We start from the raw sequence: 20,765 nt of genomic DNA, 5'->3' as shown, positions 1-20,765 counted from the left end.
GAGAAAACAGGAAAAAAAAAACTTTTAAAAGGCCTGAGACACATAAATGAATTTTTAAAAATAGTTTCTATTGGCCAGGTGCAGTGGCTCACACCTGTAATCCCAGCACTTTGGGAGGCCAAGGTGGGTGGATCACTTGAGGTCTGGAGTTCGAGACCAGATCATTGGTCTCGATCAGGAGTTCGAGACCTTGAAGGCCATGATAAACATTTTCGTCTTCAGCCTGAAAATAATGGAAAGCCACTGAAGCATGCCAAGCAGTAGAGTGACAAAATCACATGGGTCCTTTGCAGTGATCATTCTGGCTCCATTTTGGAGAACAGAAGGAGGACTAATGTTAACGCTCACCAACTAGTCAGGATGTTTGTTTTTTTAAACTCAGTCCTTTTAGTTACACTTTATCACTTAAGGTTCATTCTCTTCCTACTACATCTTATCATAACTTACTTTTGTGCTACTCAGGCAGAAGTTTTTCTTTTTTAAAACTTTTTATTGACAGCATAACGGAACATCATGAAAAAATTTTGCCACCTGAAAAATGCCATATTCTCATTTCTTCAATAAAGTTAGTTTTACGTTTATAGTTTCTGTTTCTATATTGTTCTCCTATTGATATTGCAATGTCTTTATCATATTCCATTGAGATGTATTAAAATTTAGTTACCTGTTGCTCCACACTTGGACATTTAGGTAAGAAGTTTTAACCGAGGATGACAGGGATCAGTGAAATGCTGTCCAAATATATTCTTTTCCATTTTGCAGCAATAGAAACTAAGTTGGGAGAGCATATTCTGCCACTTTCAACCCCAATTATGTGAAAATCTCCCTTTATGAAGAATGTAAAGTCTCTGAGTATTTGTATTAAGAGTAATGCATGTTGCTTAGGCTGTTAAGGAAATATTGATTTCTGACCCTTAACTGAAATACTTAACTTTCATTTTTCTCCTTTTTACATAAATTGTGTATATTGTGTTCTCCTCAGGGAAAACTTAAAAGCATTTTGTGTTATGAAGGCTCCATTCTAGGATCTTATTGCTTTTGAGATGAATAAATGGAATGCTTGCTATCACTGGAACAGCCCTATTTTTTTTTTTTTTTTTTTTAATGTAACAAGGCATACAAGTAATACAGGGCTGAATTTGGCCCCAGAACTTCTGAAGTTCCAAGCCAGTTTCTTACGGCCAAATTTAGCTTCCAGCTTTCAGCTGATGAGGAGCTTTGGCATATAGGCAATCTAATTTTTGTTCAGTAAAAACCTCCTCGGGTGTTTTAAATATAACTTTAAAATTTGTATTACCAGGTGATGCTTAAGCATTTCTTAGAAATTGACTCTAAATAATTCTCAGAAAACAATGTGCCTTAAAGGTGTTTTATACCAGCATTCGAGGTATTAGAATGAGATGAGTTGGCGCCAAAACATTTCAATATGCTATAGGAGATGAAATATGGCCAAACAGGTTTTTATGTTCTGATTATTCCTTTTTCCTGTTACTAGCCAGAGGCAAGTAAATCGACTTTACATCCCCCACCCCCCAACCCCACCACCACCGCAATTTTATTTTTATCAACCCCTTAGGAAATTTCAGAGGGTTTTTTTTTTTCCTATTCTTTGAACACATACAGTGGGAAAATTAAAACTTCTGAATGTTTCTTATCTATTAATCTGTTGATGAGATGTTGCTTTAAACACATCTTATATTACTAATTAATTTAATTATACATACTGCAGTTGTATTAACACATTTTCTGTTCTCTGCTCTAACGTGACACAGTGCCCTCCCACAGCCACCTTAACCTAAAGCTTTAATTGCTTTCTCCTTAGCCTCAGCTCATGTTTGATTTATCTGATTTCTTTGTATAAAGATTCTCTAGTTTACGATGTGTACACAGTCATTAAATTGGTGTTGATGTTTATGCAGTGAACTTGCCAACTGGTTACAGCGGACATCCCTTTATGAATTTATGATGGGGCAATAAAGACAAGTGTCAGAAACCTCTTGTCTGGGAGGGGAATCACTTTCCTTGTGCTATGTTGGAGACAGTAATGTGGACACTTCCACTAATTTGTACAGCAAAGGATAATGTTGAAATCCAGATTTTCTTTCAAATCGTGGGCACTCTCTGATTTCTTGTAAGGAGACTTTTCAAATATGGGCACTCTTTGATTTCCTGCAGAGTGTGTGTGCGTGTGCATGAGACACACACACACACACAAATGTTTGCACTTTTTTTTTTTTTTTTTGAGACAGAGTCTCGCTCTGTCACCCAGGCTGGAGTGCAGTGGTGCTACCTTGGCTCACTGCAAGCTCTGCCTCCCGGGTTCACGTCATTCTCCTGCCTCAGCCTCCCAAGTAGCTGGGACTACAGGCGCCCGCAACCACGCCTGGCTAATTTTTTTGTATTTTTAGTAGAAACAGGGTTTCACCATGTTAGCCAGGATGGTCTGGATCTCCTGACCTCATGATCCGCCCGCCTCGGCCTCCCAAAGTGCTGGGATTACAGGCGTGAGCCACCGCGCCTGACCAAATGTTTGTACTTTTAAACAAAACTATATTATATTTGACGATTTTAACCAGGCATTCAATCTTTGTAAACGTGACTGTCTATATAGCTAGGTTATTTACAGAGTCAGTGTCAATAATCCACAATCCTCCAGCTATAAAAAGTAAATGAAGTATTAAATATTTGAAGACAAGGGCCCTGTATAGTTTTCTTATATCTGTACTTTTTTTGCAAAAAGAAAAAAAAGCCAAAAAGACATTGTTCTCAAGTCTTAAGTTATGAGGAGCTGAAATTTACATTGTTTTTCATTATGGGAAGATCTTCAAAGATTATAATTGTGAGTTTAATTTACTAACAAGGAGCAGACATGAGTCTTCTTGACTGAGAATGCAAACATACTAATTTAAAAATAGATTTGTATGTATTGTATTAATGCTTCCTCCTGTGTACATATACTGGTCTGATCTTTGCCCTTTTACTTTTCATTAGTATTTGAAATTAGAAGTCAGAAAAGTTGATTCTTAATTTTCATATACACTACAGAGGATTTATCTGTAAATATTATTTATTTCAAATTTTCCTATGTATGTATAAGTTTGTTTTCATATAAACAATACCTTTAAATAACTAAAGAATTAAGATAGAATGTAAGAGCTCAGAAACATAGGAAGAGTGAGCCAAATAAGGAAAAAACACTTTCGTGTTTGAAGAAAAGGATGGACGAATAGGGAGGTGGAGAGAAGGAAGGAAGGAAGGTGTTCCAGATGGTTTTGAAATTTGTGCAGTAGAGGAGAAGATTCTCAAATGTCATGTGCTTTTCTGAAGAGACAAAAACAGGACTTTAATGTTGATGACAGAGTAGATAAACTGGAAGTGAGATAGTGAAATTCATTTTTATCTACATTTCCTCTCAATTCTCACCCTTTATGGGAGCTCTTTTTCTTCATCCTGAGAAAATTCAGATAATTAAATGCAGTTAAGAGTGCAGACTAAGAGAAGAAATACAACAATGTCCCATTAGGAAGGTTGTGGCTGATGAAGGCTTAAAATACTTGCTACCACTTAACAAGTAAAAATGACTGAAATGTCATAGAATATTCTTCAAATGTCTTTAACAAAAAATCCAAATAAACTAGAACTAAATGATGGCCGGTTTACATTTCAAGATGAGAAAGCGAAGTGAGGAGGACTGGTTTTGATCTGCAGCAATCATCTATTCAATAGATACGTTTTTACTGAGATCCTCAACTATACAGTTCTGAGCTAGGCACATGCAAATTAAAGAGTTGCGTGAAATATGGTTCATTTTATTGAGAACCTTACTCTTTACCCCCCAGTTTCTATAATGCAAGTACTATAATGTATATCTCTCTTAAATGAATAATATAAATCAAGTGTGACCAGATATCAGCTGATTCCTTTGACTGCACAAGTGAATCGCTTTTAAACCAACATAGACTTGATGCAAAATTCAGCCGCTTCATCAGCTTCCTTAAGAAATCCAGTCATATCAAGGATTTTGTGAATTCTCTAGTTTTACTGAAGACTTTTAGTGTCAAGGGGAAGTGTCACATCACATAGCACACGTATCACTTGAAAAACTCCCTTTATGCAGCCTCTTCCCAGGCCTCGCCTCTTAACAGTAATCGCCTCTCCACCTCTTCTCCTAGGCAGCGCTCAACACAGCTTCTCAGCAATTCAGGCTGAGTAGCTTCCTGCTTTGACAAGAAACTTGCCTGCCATTAGAAACACAGGCTTGGGGGATTTATTTCAACCCCTATTTTTCAACCCCCAGGCTTATCAAAGATCCTTTTCAATAGAGCTGATTCTTCCTACAAAGAAATTTCTAACCAGCATCTAAAGAAAATTTTCTCCATATGATTTTTTTAGAAGCACAGAGAAAGAAAAAATCACTTCAAAGTAGTGATCAAGGAAGCTTGATCTTGAAGAAATGTATATCAATCAGAATAGGATTTGTTACGCTGCTTGGACAAATAGCACCAAAAACCTCAGTGGCTTAACACAAAAGAGTTGTTTCTTGGGCACACAAAATCAGTGGTGAGTTCAGGCTACTCTCCGAGGCTGGCTGTCCTCCTTATACAAGCTCAGCGTGTAGTTTCTTCCACTTTGTGACACCACACTCTTAACAAGTACCTCCATGATTGCAGCAGCAATAGAGAGGGCTGGGGGAGTTCATAGCAGCAAGTGAATTCTTCAGCCCCCAAAATAGCACACATACCCTTAATCACAGTCCTTTGTCTAGTGATCAGTTGCATGGTCCTGCCCAATTCATGGGGAGGAGAGGTGTAGAGGAACTGGGAAACACAGTGTACAGAAAAAGGGGAGGAGAGAAAGAATGGTGAGATTTTGAATATCTGCAAGATGGAAGGTGTTTTGGTGGCAATAATAGAGGAATAAAATGGACAGAGAAGACAATGTGGTTTGGTTAGGATTTCATATTTGTGTTGCAGAGTAGTGGGATATAAATTTGGAAAGATAGTTTGGGATATTGTGAAAGGCCTTAGAATGCAGGCCAAGAATCTGTTTTATTGATGATGTGGAGCCATACCGGTTTTGGGGAGTGTATGAATGATCCATTTGATGTCTTGTGTACTTGCTAGGTGGTGACCGCTGGGGCCAATTTGTAGTCAATTTAGAGACATGAAGATCAGTTAAAGACTTTCTTCCAAATCAGCTTAGTATAAGGAAAATACCTACATTCTGGTGTTCTTGGGGAAAATGCAAAGGACACTGTCCTAATCTATCTTCCCTCTACATGTGTCCCAGCTGAAGATTCTTTTTGCATCCTATCTCACCTTATTCAATTAACATACCCTTTTAAAAAATCACTTTTAAGACCCACCAACAGGAAAATAAGATGCTGAATAACCACACATTGCAAAATATTTATATTTACAAACACTAGTGATATCATGAGCATTTAAAATGTGTTAGGATATCGCTATGTGAGGATGACAGGATTGATGTAGAAAACTCCCATTACGTGACAGAGCAATGGAAACAAGGAATGATTCTGATTTATGACTGTATTTACCCAGTATGAATAAATAAATAGCTACTATTTATTATGTGCTTAATTACTATGTGCCAGACACCATGTTAGTACTTACATCCTTTAACGTGACCCACAGGCCCAGGATGTTCTGGCACCAGCTACTTCTCCAGCCCCCATCCTTCCACTGAGCCCCTCTCACTCTGCAGTAGGGCTCTGGGCTCCTTGCCATCCTGCCTCCTAGCTGGCTGTGACTACACTTGTCTATGATCAAATGTCACCTTCTCAAAATGCTCTCCCTGGCTACCCTACATAAAAGAGCAGCATCCCCAGTTATTTTCTATCTCTGTATAGTACCTTGTTTGTCTTCATGAAGTTTGTTACCCCCAGACAGATTCTATATTTTTCATTTAGTGCCTTCACTCCTTGCCAGAATGTAAGTTCCATGAGGTCAGGGATTTTTCTGTCCTGTAACAGTGCCTGGCACTCAATATCCATTTGGTCAATTAATACATGACTTATTTAAACCTCATAAGAACTCTGTGAGGTAGGTACCATTATTTTTCCTATTTTATAAACGAAGAACTCGAGTCCTGGGGTGATTCAGTAGCTCCTTCAAGGTTTTACAGTAAGTAATCTGCAAAACCAAGATTAAAAGCCAGGACTGTCTGATTCCAAAGCCCCTACTTTTAGCCATAATACTCTTCTGGTGATGCTATACTAAGATCATGGTAATTAAAAGTTACTGTAAAATTATTCCTTGAGAATGTGTATGCTTGAGCCATTTCTCTGACATTAATATATATTTATTGAAAACATGATAAATATTTCTATATGTATGAGAAAGTGAACTTACTTCCCCCTTCTCCCCCTAAAAGTGGTGTCTTGTGGAGCTAATAGATGGTGATCTTAAAGAGCGAATTTGCTCATATGGGCCAAATGTTTCCTCCTGCAGAGTGGGCTGCTTCCCAAAGAATTAGCCCTCCTCAAAATGAATTATTAACCCCAGTGTCCTGGCCAAATTCCCACTTGGATAGCCTAGGAACTGTTCAAAACTTGGAATCTATTGAAATTAGCCTGGCTTGATTGCAGTTTCTGCATTAATTGTGATATAATAGAGTTTCTCCAGAGATTTGAGCATATATTATTCTAATGTATACAAGCTCACTTTGTCTCTTAATCTTTTTTAGTTTCTTCTTCCCCTCGTGAGATATGGCCTGAATTTCTTTATAAGTTTTTGTTTTTGTTTTAATTTCCCAGAATGAATGACAGTGAGCTCTTTTTTTCTTGGACTTGTCAAAGCTTTTTCTCACTTGAATGACTAGTTAGTCTCCTGGTCATTATCGCAGTGTGTTGCAGACATTAGCCACAGAAGTTTCTAGATCCCCAACTCTCTTGTGCAACTATAGACTGGGTTAGGGAAAAGTTTACTCCATGAAATTTTCCTAATTGTTTCTTTCAAGTTTCTTCAAGAAGCTTATGTTCTGGTGGGAGACATATAAGTATTTTAAAGTTTAAATTAACTGACCTAATGGTGGAACTATTCAGGACTTCCATATTCATCCTACAATTATTGGCTTTTAATTTCTTTAGGCAATTTTGTTAAATGTTATAGGCCACTTGTGTTGTCCATGAGCAGATATAGTATCACTTACATTCTGGAGGGACAGAGAGGTATGAGTTTAGTTAAATTACTAAATCTTACACAAAACTAAAATACCTTAGAAATTCATTGCCTTGCATTGTTTTGATGGCAACTGTAGACCTCATATAATTAATCACATCTTGCCAATATCACATAATTATTTTATCTGTAAGTTGATCTTGCTTGCCTTGAGTTGGTATAATCAGATCTTCTGTGTAATAGATTATATTAGAATGGGTAACATCACCAATGTTTTCATATCCAAAGTTTCTCCCTAATCTATATGAAGAATAAGAATGAAGATTTTGTTAAAAGACAAATAATTATTCCTAGGAAGTAGTTAGCCTCATGGATTTTCAACATAGGGAAAGAAATTGAGAACTCAGAGCTTAAGTTCTTGCATTTAATTCTGCCTGGATCACAAACAAGTAATAAGTCACAAATGCTTCCTGCGTTCGGTTCTTTACCTTTATCAAGTGAGATGAGACAATGGATATGAGCCATGTGCACTTAGAACTTCAGCAGCTAATATTAGAAAAATGCTTTGAAAATGACAGATGGAAAGAGCTATAAATGCAATTGCTAATGGATTTATGTGTTCTCTCTCTCTCCTTCCAACCTATTTCTGCCAGTATTTTCCAAAAAATTTCCCAGAGCTCCACCTGAAGTGTGACCTGATGACACCACAGCACATGTGTTTCCTGAGTTGGTTGAGTGTTTCCAAAATGTATCTACACTTTAAATTCAAATGTTTATCCACTAGGGTATTAAATTATGGAAAGTGTTACTGCGTTGGAATGACAGTCATATACTTCTGCCCAGACTATTATGACAAGTTCTGTGGGGCTTTCTACAGGTTTTTCCCCTTCTTTCTGAATCAGTATGGGCTAATAGAAATATATAATTTGTCATGAAAAAAAATCCAGATTTTAATTAATGTAAATAAGTTGATAGAGAGTATGCTTTTAAATCTGTAACATGCAGAATTTTTCCCTCCCCTTGTCATTAGTCTCCTCCCAACTAGGTGGTTCTTACTACTAATTTGAGAAGGTAAAGACTAATATTTCCCTTGCTTTCCTTGTGCACTCTAAATGAGACATTCCCTGTTTCAGACTCAGGTCAAGCACTGAAGAAATATTCATTCCCTTACAAAATACTTATTGAGCTATACTGCTCTCCTAGACTTTTTCCTAAGAAGCTGGACATACAGCAATGAACGGAACACAGAAGAGAAAATCCAAGTGCTTATTAGTAAATCCACCAGAATGTTTCATTTGGCATTTTTTTGTAAACATCTAGATTTGTTCATAAAAAAATCAGAAAAGCATTAGTCCTTTGGGGAGTATTAATTGTTTTGCAAGAAAGTTATTTATCTTACAACAGGACTCACTTTAGCGAACAGCAAACTCCCTTCATGATTCAACTTATGATATTTCAATTTGCATTTACTTCAGTAAAGCACAGTCTGTGTTGAAGTTCCCTTGCTGACAGGTTTTATGCTTACAATAACTTAGGGCTAATAGTCCTTAATGTCCAAAAGAAAGTAATGTCTCCAGAGAGTGTAGTTCTAGGTTCTTCTATAACATCTTTAGCATTCCATTCACTTAAAATGAAAACGGACAATGTGTTCAGGAACTTATGAGAGAGACTTAAAAGAAAGCATAACCAGTCAAATGCCAAAATGCTAATTTCAATCTCTTTCTACATTGCTCCAGTCACCTGACTTGTTAAAGATCTCGCCTGGGATGAGGCAGCTATCCATCAATGTTTGTAGAATTGTACAAATACCACAACAATAAAATGAAGATAAGTTTATTCATTCCTTGTAGTAGTATGTTCCCAGGCCATTTCAAAATTGGCTAGTTAGGTTGGAAAGAAGACGAAGACTTTATAAAATAGAGGTTTATGCATTTCTTCCTTAATTTCCTGTTTGTGCTCTACACTGTATGAAAATTTTACACGTGCAAATACCTGAACTAACAAAATATTTCCTTTAGTTTCTGCCAGGTCAGACTTGGTGCTAAATGGAGGAGAGTTTGTCAGTATAGTTTCCTCATTATCCAGGTCAAATCCAAGTTTCACTCTTTTTTTTTTTTTTTTTTTTTTTTGAGATGGAGTCTCACACTGTCACCCTGGCTGGAGTGCAGTGGCGCAATCGTGGCTCACTGCAAAGTCTGCCTCCCGGGTTCAAGCGATTCCCCTGCCTCAGCCTCCCTGGTAGCTAGGATTACAGGTGCCCGCCACCATGCCTGGCTAAATTTTTTTTTTGTATTTTTAGTAGAGTTGGGGTTTCACCACGTTGGCCAGGCTGGTCTTGAACTCCTGGCCTCAGGTGATCTTCCCACCTCAGCCTCCCAAAGTGCTGGGATCACAGGCGTGAGCCACAGCACCTGGCCAAGTTTCACTCTTATATGGGGAGCTAGAGTCCTGAGTTGAATGGTGATTTCTATCCACACTTTTGATCTCTTTGAGATAATTTTGGTTCCTCCTATTAATCTCTTGTTAAAAACTATCCTCTCTTACCTCCTGTCAGTAAATGTCTTCATTTAGATAAAGCATAATCAATATTTTCATGGTACATACATACAAATAGTATCTTAGATTTGCTTAATGATTTTCTGCTTAGAGTCTAAAGGCCATTTCTAGCTTATTTCTTGCCATGTGGCAATCCTTAAGTGTTTTGCTAACTTAGAGAATGAAACCCACTCAGCTTCTGTTGCATGAGGTTATATTTCCAATTACTCAAATAAAGGTATTTAAATTAAATATTTTAATGATGTGTATGATTCAGTCAGTAACACATGAGTAGCCAAGATACCTTTAAACTGTACTTCAGGCTACAGTCGGATCTTTACGTCTGCGGGTTCCACATCCGGGGACTCAACCAATTGCATATTGAAAATACTCATTAAAAAAAGACAACAAAAATAACAATGCAACAGTAAAAAATAATGCAAATAAAAAAATGTAGTATAACTATTTACATAGCATTTACATTCTATTAGGAATTATAAGTAATCTAGAGATCATTTAAAGTACACAGGAAGATGTGCATAGGTTATATGCAAATACTACACCATTTTATACTAGGGACTTGAACATCCTCAGATTTTGGTGTCTGAGGGAGTCCTGGAAGCAATCCCCCACAGATACCTTGTTTCAGATGAAAAAGCATCGTACTCTATGCGTAACTGGTTAACTCACCTTATTCTGATATATGAATGCCCTTCACATTATGCTGGATATGGGTCAAACTTAAGTTCTTCTGCCAAAGCCACAACATACCAGGTATCAGAAATGCTAGAGAGTTTTGACCATCATTCAGAAAAACATAATTGTTTAACAGCAACCAACAATTCAAACTATTTAACAGGCACCAGCTGTCAGAATGAATGCTCAACTAATCAAAGCAGTTGCTGGCCGTAGTGGTTCATACCAGTTGAATTTAGCTACATTAAAAATTTGTCCTTTTAAGGTTCTGTTTTTGTGGAGACAACCATTTTCAGGGCTTCCTAAATCCTTGTAAGAAATATTTTTATGCAAATACAGAATTATTTATTTCTAAGAATATAAAGATATACTACTAATTTCTAATATGCAAATCAGGAGGAATAAGAAATAGCTATTGCTTTCTTTCAAATCTTACTGCTTAAATGGATTAAAAAAACATGGCTGGTGTAAACCTTCACATATTTATATTTTAAATATGTCCGCCATTATTTCTCTTTCTTTTGTCCAGTTGATGAATAGAAGCAAATATAGTAGAGAGATGATTAGACTATTTTCTGCTGAGGTCAACTTGTTTACCCAAGCTAAGAAAAGCCTTTTCCGAATATTTTCTGATTTTTTTGTCCAAATTAGGAAAAAAAGGCCACATATTAATATTCAAGTAAACTATAAACATATATCAGCATGTAGCCTTATTTTTTGCCAAGAATACTTTTAATTTTATGTCTGTACTTTCTTTTAGTCCATAAATTTCCAATGTATTTGTATTTACTCAGCATTGCATTCCATTATGGTGGTAAAAGGTTAAATACTATCAAATAGTTTGATATTTTAGTATTTAATCACTTTTGTCTTGAACGAGTGAATGTTTAGTCAGTAGATATCCAGATCATGAAGATATGTATATTTATTTTGGGGGGGGGGTTGGTTATGATGTAGATTAGATGGTTTATGATCTTATAATTACCAGAAAAATATATGTTCATAGGTATGATGAAAAGACATTTTGAAGGTGCTCTATTTACTAATCAGTTGATTTTGTGTATACACAAATTAGAAACTCACAAAGTGATTTTCTTTTATATGCTCAGAAATACTTTATATTTAATGTATTCATGTATTCTAGAGTTTAGGTTAAATAGTAATGGGACACAAAGATAGATAATGTTGTGGCAGTACCTTGCTCTGTCTCCATCTTGATTTAGTTTAACTTTCACTGCAGAGGCTGTTCTAAAAAAAGGGAAGGAAAAACAAATTGATAAGATAAAACTATGGGGAGTTCCAAAACAAATACTGCTAACTGACCTTTTTTGATGGCCTGGGTAAGAGCTTTCTTATTATGGTTGGTTATTATAGTTGATTGCTTCATTTACTAGTACAATGCAGAACTAAACTAAGGTAAACACTTGGGTGATATCTTGTTTTACTTTGTCATATTTTGTGGTAAACTGGTAATGATGCTTCTCATGTATTTTTAAAAGTCAGATAAATTCTGAAACATTTTAAGAATATGAGACTATAATTAAACAGAAAAAATGGCAGATGTTTTGAGCCTGCCTTTCTTAGGGTGTTCGTCTAAGTGTCTAGTTGTATGAAACACTCATTTATATGCAGAAAGAAGCTCTCTGTGTATGTTAGAAAAAGAAAGTAGTTCTGAAACTTTCAGCCAAGTTCCTAATGCTGTTGTTTTATACCTTAGAGTTTTCTGTCTTGGTGAACTTTGAAAATGAAAGAACTAACTCTTATTAAGGGGTTGTGTTTCCTAGCCCTCCTGATTGAGACTTTCTCCATAATATGGTGCAAGAAATGGTCACTCACTATGAAGGTTCTCCTTTTAACCACTGCTGTCTATCACAAGAAGTCATTAGTTTACAGCTACTTCCTTCTTGTTTTTATAACTTTTTAAGCTTATCATTAACCCCATTCTGTTATCCCATACTCTGAGATGAGCAAAGAAGATACTATCCACAACATTTCCATTGCTTACTCTAGAGATAATAACCTTTTTGAAAAAAAAGATAACCCTCAGCTTCTTTAAACAACCTCTTCCTCTTTAAATCCATGTTAGCTATCTCTTGTCCTACCAGACCTTCAGTGCATTCTTATGGTAAATCAGACGAAATTACTCATAGCATAATCTGTGCAAGTAAAATTGGATGGGACATACTGAAATTATTTATTATAGCTTTTAATGTTGCTTAATAATTCCTTAATATTTGCCCCAGATTTTTTTCACCTAGACTTTTTTTTCATGTTACTAAAGAAATGTTGTAATGGACTAATCACTAATCCTCATTTCCTTCTAACTCAGTCTCATAAGGCACTGTGTCTGGACCTGTTAAGTAGGATTGTTGTCATAAGATTAGATACAAGTATCTCAGTTGTCTAGACATTATATAACTCTCTGCTACATACTTCAGACTCTTGTTTTAAAGCAATCCCTTAGCCTATTTAAAATGAATAAATTAAATGTTAATGAAAAGTCCAATGCGTTTATTTCTTTTCCATAGTGTCTCATTGTCACCATCTGGATTTGCCATTTCTTCCCAGTTCTCTACATGTATAAAGTTTTATTCTTGTTTTAAGTAAGAGCTGATTTTCACTATTTCAAGTTTGATGTGGATAAAAAGTTGGTATTTTCTGCCTCTTTGTGTTCCTAAATCTTCCTTCTCATTTGCTATCTGGCTTTTACCTCCACTAACTTCCCTTTCTGTAATTTTAAAATAGTATTTTGGGGATGCAAAGAATTCACTTGTCACCTTTTCAAACTTGATTAGTTCAACACATATTTATTGGGTACCTCTTAAATGCCAGGCAGTGAACTAGCTTCTGGAAGTAAAGTATGGATAGCCAGTCTCTACTCTCAAGGCACATATGGTCTAAGAGGGAAGAGAGACAAACAGGCAAGCATTTGTAATGCAGTGTGGCAAATGGGGAAAGATAGGGTGGCAAAGAAAGACGTAGGATATGGGTGTTATGTAACTTGCAGGAAAAAAATCTGGATATTGGCATCTATAATTCCTAGGTAGAAATAAGATGTTCCATAAGAGTGTTCTCTGAGATCATGTGTGTGAAATTTCTTTTCACTGGAGAAATCGGGGACATCTTAAAAGAGAGGAAAGCCAGCAAGGTTTGGCCAAGCCATTTTGCCTCCATCAGCCTCAGTTTCGTTAGGCATAAAATAAGAAGTTTGAGTTAGATGACCTCTAATATCCTCTCTAGGTCTAAAACTCTGAATCTGAGTTTTTCTTTTGCAGTTCACTGAAAAATCTAAATAGCCTAAACCTGTTTTGAAATCTATTTCAACAAATGATCCATAGAATAAATAAGTACAAAATTCAATTTTTTGGAAAAGTGGTCTGGCCGTAGAATTGAGTGGCCCCATAAAATATTAATTTGGTCATAGTGTGGAAATGTGAAATGATTGTTAAATGAGTCAAGGCCTTATTTGTGGCTTCTGGCTCATTTAGTAAGATTACCCATTAACCATGTAGGCAGCATAACATGCATGGCCAAGCAGCTCATGGGAGCATCCTAACAAATGTTAAACAAAAATTATCTTTCTCTAGCCTTGGGAATATATTTCTGTTATATTCAAAATAAGATTGTGCTCAGCTTTAAAGTCTCAGTCAATAGGAAAATAATTATATTTGTTATGCTTGAAATTCTCAATCTTATCTGCAACATTTTTGTTGCCTTTTTGGAAGTTTAAAGGTAAAATGAGTGTTGGTGGTATCGGACCATCACTTAATTCCATCACTCCCATTTATATAAACTCACTTGTTTATGTTAGAATACGTATATGTAACATTTCTCCTTGCAAATGTTTTTGTTTCTCCTTATCCTAAGATACTCACCTTTTTTCCTTTTAGTCATTAACTTTGATGTCTTAAAACATTCCTTCTCCGCTTTTCTATTTTATCTACATCTTAATAATAAATTTAATAACTGTTCTTAAAATCTTTGGATGATAATCCGTCAGGCTCACTCAGTATTCCTTTAGCTTATCTACAGAAGAGAGTATGCTTTTCTCTTTGCCCTTTTTAATGAGGCCTTCCCACTGTGGCTCTCAGTATCCACCAAACATTTTAATTTCTTAGGATCTGACAATTATTAACATCTCTCAAACCTTTTCTGAATTCTATAGGATGCTATTATTATAATTCAATCTATTTACTTTCATGTAAACTCAAATGGAAGTGAGTCTTCCTGAAATGGTCACTTTCCCCTCCTCCCAAATATACATCTGGCATTAAATTTAAAAAATTACTAATTTGAATGTGAAGCCTGCATTTCCATAACACCAAGCATCTGGATGAAAAGTAAAAAATTCAGAGATGTCTTCAAATATCCAAATATTGTGTTCATAAAACAGTTAAATGATTGTCTCAATCTCTCCATATTTATCTGAGTACTTATGCATCTTATCTGTGGCACAGCCAGTCCTTTCTGTCAGAAAACAGTACCAATTTGAGAACTAATGCATTCAGTAACAAGTATGTATTGAACACTTGTTCTGTGGGAAACACTGAGCTAAGTGCTGTAGAAAGTTCGAGGTTAAATAATTCTTGAACTCTGCCCTCAAATGATTTGCAGTCCAGTGAGGGATGTAACACAGATGCACATGTATACATAAAAGACAATATGAAGTGAATAAAAACACAAGAGAGGAGGAAAGAAAGCACTGTGGAAGTTTGTGGGGAGCGACTACTTCTGGCTTGGGAGGGTTTTCCACTGTTTGAATGAACTATGATGGATTAGTAGGGCTTGGACATGCCAGAATCGTGGAAATGGAGGGGAATGTTTTGATCCCACACCATTTGAAGTATACTCTCCTTCAGCAGCCGGGTAAGGGAATTTTACTGAATTCAAATAACCCTAAATTAGCCAGATGATTGCAATAGTTTTTGTATCATTTTGTATTATCACAGCCTTTGGTTGCTGTAAGGTTATTGAGTCTAAATGTGTTTTTCAGGTATTTTGATTAGCAAATTTATATTCATCTCACTTTAGAGTTTCAACTTTACACAAAAAAACATGCTAAAATTTACTCTCTATGGTCATTTTAAGAAACATCGTTAAAATTCCACCTTATCCTTTGCTTTTCGAATTTAGATACAAAATTTTCACACTTCCATATACATTGCATGCTTAAGCCTCTATCTTTCAAAATTTTATGATTTAAAAAATCTATTGGAATCACTACTCTGATAAACTTTTAAAAAATCTTCAATTCTAAAGTTTTTGCTGTTTGACCAGAGTCTGTATTGCCATAGAAATTAAATCAAAATGAATCATTTCTTTTTTATTCTTTTCCTTTTTCTTCTTCCTCCTCCTTTTCCTCCTCATGCTTCTCCATTTTTTTTTTTTTTTTTTTTTAACAATCATTTCTAGCAGGAGGGGAAAAGGGAATAAACTGAAAAAGGTCCACATAATCCAAATCGGGCTGGGTTTATTATTCAGAACTAATTTATTGGCTGAAGTGACTGAAAGGTAAAAGGTGGTTACTTTTAGGTAAAGCTTAATTTAGGCGTAGAAACGATGTTAGGAATATATTTTCTGTATCTGTTGGCTCTGCTTTTGTCTGCATGAGCTTCATTCTCAATCAAGTTCTCTTCATTCAGTGACAATAATAGCCATTACTAACTCCAGGCACACATTTTACTGACTTAGTAACCCCAGTGAAAAAAGAACACTTTTAACAGTTTCGTAACTGACTCCCGTTAATCTAACTTGGGTTCCATCTTTAATGCAAACAGCATGATTATCTGTGTTGACTGGCTAAACTTGAGTCACTTAGCCACCACTGACTACATCCCTAAATTAAAATCAGGGCACTCTTATCAAAAAGAAAGGGGAAGTGGTATTTCAATTAAAAACATTAATGTTAGAGTGGAAAAGTCCTCCACTAAATGTTAGGAGAGCAGGTGGTTATCCCAACTCTTACCAAAGCCAATTTATATGACCTGATGTAGATTATTTAAGCCTTGTGAGCCTCGGTTTCCTTATTTACATAAATTAGGTCTCAGATCAAGTTCTGTCCAAAAATCCTTGGACTGTTTTTTTTTTTTTTTTTTTTTTGAGATGGAGTCTTGCTCTGTCACCCAGGCTGAAGTGCAGTGGCATGATCTCGGCTCACTGCAAGCTCCGCCTCCCAGGTTCACGCCATTCTCCTGCCTCAGCCTCCCGAGTAGCTGGGACTACAGGCACCCGCCACCACGCCTGACTAATTATTTTTTTTTTTTGTATTTTTAGTAGAGACGGGGTTTCACCGTGTTAGCCAGGATGGTCTCGATCTCCTGACCTCGTGATCCGCCACCTCGGCCTCCCAAAGTGCTGGGATTACAGGCGTGAGCCACCGCGCCCAGCCCAAAAACCTTTTGACTCTTAATGTTTTGTGGTTCTGATTTCAAGGGCTAGAGACAAGGATGAGACATCCAGAAAATATAGAAATTTGAATATAGAAACACAAATCAAGAGATACATACTGTTTCATGCAGAAGTGCTTCAGGTAGAAACAGGAGTTAGCTTGGCAGTAGAATAGCAAAGGATTTTTCCTACATCCTGATGTAGTGGCTAGAAGCTCAGACAAACTGAGAGGGATGTGTATATGTTTGTCAGAGAAAGAGAGTCAGAGAGATTCAAAATTAAGCATCATAAACTTTGTCATTACAACCTCTATAGGTGTTTTATATCCCATGTATGTCTTTGTTAACCTTCTCTCATTTTACTGTAACAGAGACTGCGTCCCAAGCACAGTCTTGTTTAAAGTAACAAAGCTTGAATGAGAACTTATGTCTAATTTTTTTCATTCTTTCTACAGATATTTAGAGGCACTGAGAAAGAATGGGGGAGAAATACAAAAGTTAAAAATCCCAAGGCTTTACCTTCAGGAAGTTGTACTTAACAGAGATGTAAATAAAGCATGACAATGAAAAGCTAAAAATTGTGAATACCAAGTAAATTGCTATGGGAATTTAGTGGAAAGGTGATTGTCTTCCACTACAAGGATGGGATTCGTTTAAAATATCTTAATTGTTTCTTGCTTTACCTTCAAAATTCATGACAATATACATTCTATTCATAGCATAGGAATTCTTGTTTACAGAATAAAAAGGTATTAAAAAAAGAAAAAGGTATTAAATTAAGGACCATTGAATAAGTTTGGCATTCCAGGAAGATGCGTTTATTTATTCAGGGCTTAAGTCCTTGGCATGTCTGCCTGTACCCTATTTTAGTAAGCACAGTCCTAGATCAATAAGTGATATCTGCCCAATGCATTTGTATTATCCACATTAGGGAAATTACTTAGAGGGTTTCATGAATGAGTGGCATCATCAAAATGAAGGTCACCTGGATTAACTCTATAAAATGTATGCCTTGGAGGGGAGCAAAGAAAAGGAAGTGGTCATCATAATGATCAGTTTCCATGCATAATGATCAGTTTCCACGCATGTACTCAAACTAAGACTCTACCCAACAAGCTACTTGACCATTATCTAAATGATTGTATTACACTATCACAGAAGTAACTTGACAAATTGTGCATTGTTCAGTCAGCACTCATCCAGTCAGCTTTGTAGACCAGCAAGTGAGTCAGACTTACAGGGTAGTAAGGTAACTTAAGAGGCAAAACTGATCTTGGAGATGTCTTGCTTTAAAAAATGTCCATGAAAGAGTTACCACAAAAAAAAAAAAAAAAAAAAAAAAAAGAGTTACCACAATGCAAGAGAATATCTCATTGTATAAAAAAGTTAAATGACTATGGTTTCTTAAAGATATGAAGTATATAAATTATAGTTAATTTATATTTAATTTATAATTAATGTATATAATTATATATAATTATAATTAATTATAATTTTAAAATTGATATTATACTTTTAAAATTATTTAAAGCAGTACACACATAGACAATATAGGAGTATATAAACAAAAAGTTTCTACTTGATGCCCTACACAACATGATTCAGTGTATATTTTTCCAGATTTTTTTTGCGCTACAAGCATATATATGTGTATATTTTATTTATTTATTCATCAGAAATAGATGATACATATTGTTCTACAACTTGCTTTTTTTACTCAATAATATATGGGGACAACCTTTTCATGAGGACCTCACATTTTATTTAACTGTCATCCAGTTGGTAGACATTTAGGTTAATTCCAAATTTTTAGCCTTCCAGATACTAGCTTTCTCATTCATTGTACATATCTAATTTATGAGGTGATTCGAGGTATCACTTAAAATTTCAAAACATCAATATAAATTCTTTCAACACAGAATAAAGTTTATGATAAAATCAGTTTCAGTTTGGGTATCATCACAGAGGTTAATCACAAAAGAAGTTGACTATTAGGTGGTTCACCCATAAAAAGTCCCAGTGATGTATTCCAAGGGTATTGTAGATCTATTTCCATGTATTTGACAAACCTAGTTAACCCCAAAAGGAAAATAAAAAAGAAGAAGGCCTAAGGTCTGTATCTTCAATAAAGATAGCTTGCTTTCAAATGAGTCCTTAGAAGAAAGGTAATTACAATACATTTTCTATCTACATAAAGTCATAAGCCATACATGTCTTCTTAGCTTTTTGAACAGCTGTCAGTTGATATTCAAAGTTAGAGGATTGTTGTGATTGACTTCTATTCAACAGTGGCTTTAGAATTCTTTCGAGATGTGAAAAAGTTTAACCTATGCTGGCTCTTTCTTGATGAGGCGGAATCCTAATCATTGCTATCAGGTTACAATGATGTGTGCTCTTATGAGTAAGTTGAGCCACCTCTGGGCCACTGGACTAGAGTGGGTTAGCCCCCAACAGTGAACAGACTAAACTATAGCTTTAGTCCAAGAATATGGAAACTGACAACAAATTATTGCTTGTGGTCTACTTCCAGTTTTCAAGTGCAAGCATACCAAAGTTTATTTTAAATTTAAGCCAGTCAGACATTTAGTAATATACATCAAAGAAGAAGTGAAGGCTTCCCATGTTTATTATTTCAGTATGATGTCTGTTCTAATAAAGCAGAAGAATGCATATGATAGACCGTGTAGTAGAAATTCTCTAGTTCCACAGTTTGGCCTTAAATGTATACATATATTTGTAAATTAATCCAAAACACATTGTCATGGTTCCAATTCCTCTGAAAGCTTATTGTTTTCAATCCCCTTTTTAATTTTAGAAATATAGTGGCTGATTGCCAGGGCACTTTGAGATAAACAGTACACCCCATGTATAAAAGGGGCATGGAATCACGAATGTTCAAAAACCACAGACCGTTATTTAAATAAGTTAAAGTTATTATGGTCTTCCCTATTAATTAAAAAAAAAAAACCATCTGTGCAAGGTGAATTTTGGTAAGGTACCAATTTTTTTAATGATTGTGGATGGAATTCGCAACTGCTTTCATAGTGAAAGTACAGCTCAGGGATTCCCAAGATAAAATGCACTGTTTATGTAATTCTGTGGTCATTTGACTAAATTTCTAATAAAACACTGGAAAGAATTATTGTTTTTCAATCAGAATTTACAAAATTTACAATCAAACTTGAAGGAATTGGCTCTCCATTAATCTCCCATTTCAACTCTTCTGCTTACATCCTAAACCTTTATTTCATCTAAACCTTCTCTCTCTCTTGATTAAAAACACATGCGCGCGCGCACACACACACACACACACACACACACACAGAGAGAGAGAGAGACAGACAGACTCTACAACCCACATTTTGTCAGAACTGCCTTGGACAAATGCATCACAACAGTGAACAGTGAGCAAGACTAAACACACAAAAAAGATCAAAAACACTGCATAAAGAAACAGCACACTGGAAGACATTACCAGTGCAGATCTAGATACTCTTGTGATGCATCCTTATTTTCATTTTGATTTGTGCTATTTGCAAAATATATTTCTGTTGGGCAAATAACCTATAAACCTAGGCTCTAAAAATCTTGGAGGGGCAAAAAGTCAAAGGGTGCAACTCCCCTGAATTTGGCAGGAAAATACCATAACAGAAAGGATTTTTACATTTTTTTTTTGACACCGCCCCTCCCACCCCAACCAGTGTTTTCAGTCCATTAAAATTTGTACTCCAGGCCTTTTCCAGTTTGAAGCCACACTGGCGTCAGTGATGAGCAATCCTTCTTGTTTGTGCAGTCATTCATTATCTCCATTACCAAAAGGAGAATGGAGGACAATTACATTGTTTGGACAAATCGGAGTGTTAGGAGGAGTATTTGTCATGGTGGCAGAGTGCAGCACCTGACAGGCAACGATTGATGGCCAGGAATGAGTGTGAGTGGCCAAAGCAGCCTCATAGGATGCAAATTACTGACTGTGGATTCCAATTTATCCTGTTCATTTTTCTTGCCC

The 20,765-nt window shown here is 35.9% G+C and overlaps 1 protein-coding gene across 1 annotated transcript in view; it reads left to right on the top strand.

The window, feature by feature from the left end:
* MEIS2 (Meis homeobox 2) overlaps nucleotides 1–20,765 on the top strand; it is a gene marked incomplete at its 5' end in the record, with an annotated part of 207,097 nt that overhangs the window by 126,381 nt on the left and 59,951 nt on the right.

Source organism: Pongo abelii, chromosome 16 (genome assembly GCF_028885655.2).
Source record: "Pongo abelii isolate AG06213 chromosome 16, NHGRI_mPonAbe1-v2.0_pri, whole genome shotgun sequence".
In the NCBI taxonomy this organism is placed as follows: Eukaryota; Metazoa; Chordata; class Mammalia; order Primates; family Hominidae; genus Pongo; species Pongo abelii.
The sequence above is the reverse complement of the archived record's forward strand: the minus strand, read 5'-3'. Positions and strand labels throughout refer to the sequence as shown.